Source organism: Etheostoma cragini, chromosome 2 (assembly GCF_013103735.1).
Source record: "Etheostoma cragini isolate CJK2018 chromosome 2, CSU_Ecrag_1.0, whole genome shotgun sequence".
Lineage (NCBI taxonomy): Eukaryota > Metazoa > Chordata > Actinopteri > Perciformes > Percidae > Etheostoma > Etheostoma cragini.
In genome coordinates, this window is record NC_048408.1 from 14,138,713 (window position 1) to 14,142,880 (window position 4,168).

The window sequence follows — 4,168 nt, forward strand, 5'->3', positions numbered from 1 at the left end:
TTGTATGATGTATATTTGACTACAAATGTTTCTGATCCGCTTTAAGCTTTTTACCTTGCCCCCTATGGTGACTACCCCGGCTACGGTGACTGTCCCACAGTGGGTAAAGGACATACTTTCCCTCCTCCAACCAACTACTGCAGCAACTACAAAAAAGTAATATCTGGAATTTCAACAAAGATCAATAAGTAAATGAAAACCTGCGTTGGATGGCATAGAATTTTGACAACTGTTTTTTTTTTTATTTTCTCTTTTCCAATTTAAATGATGTTGTCTTACAATAAGTTTAATTAAACATGTGGATCAAAATCATTTTATTCCCTGTAGTAGCTGACAAATAAACCGCATATGGAAAAAATGGACCAAACAGGTTTGGTTTTCTTACAATCCATGTATGAGGAACGTTAACGAAGCGGTTTAGAAAGGTGTGTCGTAGAATATTTTAGACAGATAGATAGATGGTCTAGAATTATGTGGTCAGAATGAGCCACATGCACAGTTCACATTACATGTTTAGAGCACACACCTCAGGTAATGACTTATTGGCCATTAAACATAACATGATTAGTGGGATTGTTATGACACATCTACTGAACAAAACTTAAAGTACAATCCTCACACTGCATGGCACATTCTCACACCACTCTGTGAACTGTAAAAGTTGATTACTCAGTCAAAAGAACAAACTGGTTTCAAATGTAAAAACATCCATCAATTAATGTCATTGTCCTCAAAACAAAAAATGCCTCTATTATTGCTCAGACAAACAGTCAAAATGCAAAGACATCTTGTCAAAAGACAGTGTACTCTAAAATAGCATTTTGTGCCAAAGCAATTCCAAATGACCATGGTCACGTGAACAACTGACCCAATGGTTGTACAAATAGTTACATCGAGAGTGTTGCTTTGTTTCACTTCAATCTAACGTCTGCATACTCCTAGCCAACTATTGCGCAGCTGCATGCTAATGCGACATAGCTGTAATCTTGACCAACGTTGAGAATTTCTCCCCAAATTCCAGTCATTTTACAGCTGGGGCATGCACGGTTGTGTAGTATTTGGTTTAGAAGCTTTTACTGGTGATTTTTCACTGTACAAAGTTACATGCTCCGCTGCTAAGGCTTTCACATAGATCTCATTTGCAGCCCTATTTTTACCTAATACTTTCACAAAAGTACAAACATATGTGTGAGTGAGAGATAAATACACATGATTAAACGTTGTAGTCTAGTAGCCAACTAGGTGAAAACGGAAATGTTGAGAACACCAAAGTTTTATTGCAGAAATTTAAAGTGCGGGTCCCGGGTATACGTAAACTGCTGTATGCTAATTTGCATATGTTGAGCAATTTGCATATATAGCATAATTAGCATTAGTAGCTGAGTTTTTCATTTTGACCACATATTTTCCACCAAATGTCCAATTTCTACAATATATGAGTGGTTTAAGAGGTTTTTGAAGATGCTGATTTCATTTCCGGATGAGGATGCTAATTTCGTTTCATTTTCCGATTTCAAAGAGCTAATTACAGTACATAGTATTTTGATTTTTTTAGGCAAATTCTGATTACTTTCAGGCATAATTATAGGTTATATTTATGGTAAACACAACAATCTTACATATTAGAATTATGAGTGCTCTTGTAAATGTTGATGCATTGTTTTCAGGGTGTAGTGAAGCTACAGTGAATCCCCTCCTGGAGTCTGAACTAGGTACAGGTGTGGTCAATAAGAGCTTGTACTCTCTCGAGCTCTCTCCTGCTCTTCTGTCTCTCATGGTCCTTGGCAGACACCTGCAAATATCTGTCACCTAACTACCAAGAGTCGAGCAAATAATGACTCAAGGTCACAAACAACCTTCCCACTGACCTACATTCCCTTTTTCAGGAACTTAAAAGTCTCTACCTTATTAGAGATGGGTGCATGAAATGCCTTTGGAAGTGATAAAGACAACTTTTCACACATAGCCTGGCCAATCTTCAGCGCATCTTGCACATTCACTTTTTCATCAGCCACCAGTCAGTTTATGATGCAGTACAGCAAAGTGCTCTCTGTCGTAAGTGGATTTGTGTTTTCCTAAAGCATCCTGACAATGTTAGAGTGGTCCTCAACATCCAACTCCCGTTGTGCTTCACCCTCCTCTTTGTGTCTGTTGGACACAGTCTTCTCTGATACTATTGTATCACTGTACATAATCCAATGACTGAGAGAGATGTGAACATATGCCATATGATTGGTTCCAAACTGCCACCTGGTCAGGGTTGGTTGAAATACGCTTCTTGCCCCATACTCCCTTCCCCTGCCCGATGCTCCCCAAATCAAACATATCAGCACTCACTGCAAGTGCACCATCTGGCACACATGACTTCCGGCAAGAGGGTCGTTAACTGGTTCGTTAATGTGGCTCAGGAAAGGGAAGTTTGGGGTCCCCTGTTGGAGCTTCTGCCCCCACGACCCAATACTGGATAAACGGATGAATTTGAACAAATGGGTGGATGGATGATAAAGCAATCCACCCACAATCGGCCTGTTGGGGGCTGTCTTGCCTTATCTACTAGGAATTCTAGTAGGTAGACGCCAGGCCGCCAAATGATGCTCTTACCAGCTTATATGGATAGATAGATAGATTGATATTTATTGCTCCCAAGAAAAATGGGAAATTACGGTGTTACAGCAGCACACGTAAATTAGTCGCACAACACAGAATATAAATACATGTACATACATACAATATACATGAAATAATAATAATATGAATAAAATACAATAACAAATATTTGAATATATACAGGATGGGAAAACCAAAATGTGCAAATGCTTAAATAATATGCTAAAACGTATGCTAAATGTAAATAAACCAATTGTGCAGGTTGTACTTAGTGCAGTACAAACACCAAAAACATCAAAGCAAGACTTGTAGCTCAGGCTAGCTACTGATTTCGGAACATCCTTACGCCAATGCGGAAATGATGCGTGCGTGGAGCCTATTATTGAAGGTAGCATTCACATAAAGCTGTACAGGAATCATGTCCAGTGAATAACATTTCAATGTTTCCCAACAGCTACGAGATTAGTTGTAAATCTTGCATTAGACAACAGGTTTTAAGGATTATTCCCAAAGTACATATTATTTCATCACATTTCACACTTTTGAGACTAATACAACATCAAAACACCTTTAGAAAGCTGATTGGATGAATTAATAAGGTAAAAAATAACGTTTTTTTGCCTGTGTTTTGCAGATGTGCTTAGATGATGTATGTGGTGACAGATATTTATACTTATTTCTTCAGTATTGTTTTCTTTACTCCAGTTATCAACCTGACAAAGCTTTGACAGCATTGCTGCAGTTTCTTATGGCAAGTCTCAATAATACTCCTATTCCTCCAGCTTGAAAATGAGGCAACAAACTAGCAAACAGAGAAAAGCTGAATTTAAGATATGCTCACTGTTTCACACTCTCAGCATTTATTTCTTGAGTGACTCAAAATCAAAAAAAAAAAAAAAAACATAACTGAAAAATAAATAAATGATCAAGCTATGGATGATTTTATACTTTTGTTTGAATGTGAATTTTTCATAGGCATTTGATCATTCTGCACCACCGATTTAACATCATTATACTTTATTCTGACAAAACAAAATGTCACAATGTCACTGAATTTGTTATAAAAAACCTGTGTGGTGTGGTCTAGTAAGTAATGTCAAACATTAACATTCTTATTTAGTTTTATTTAACTTTTTTTTTATACAGGTAATCTCATTGGGACACTTGGTTTCATTCTCAAGAGAGACCTTGTGGAAGAGTAGCCACACCTTGAAATTTGGAAATCGAAGATTTACTAATATTTACAACATTGCTGTATGCTAATAGGATGACATTCTCTCCTCCAACTGCATATAAGAAAAGCTCCACATTCAGAGCCTCTCTACAACAACCTCCTCGACCATCTACAAGACAATTTGCTGAAGTTGTGAAGACTTGAAGTAATGACATGAATCTTTTATTTTTGCATTTTCTGTGTGAAGTTGCTGGTGATTTTCCTGATACTCTGGCTACTTTGAAGAAGCTGTTCTGAGCATGTTTTTAATATTTCCTTTTCAACAGGTGTGATTACTGTAACCATGCTGAAGGTAGTATTTGTACTTGGATGCCTCTTGATCTTCGC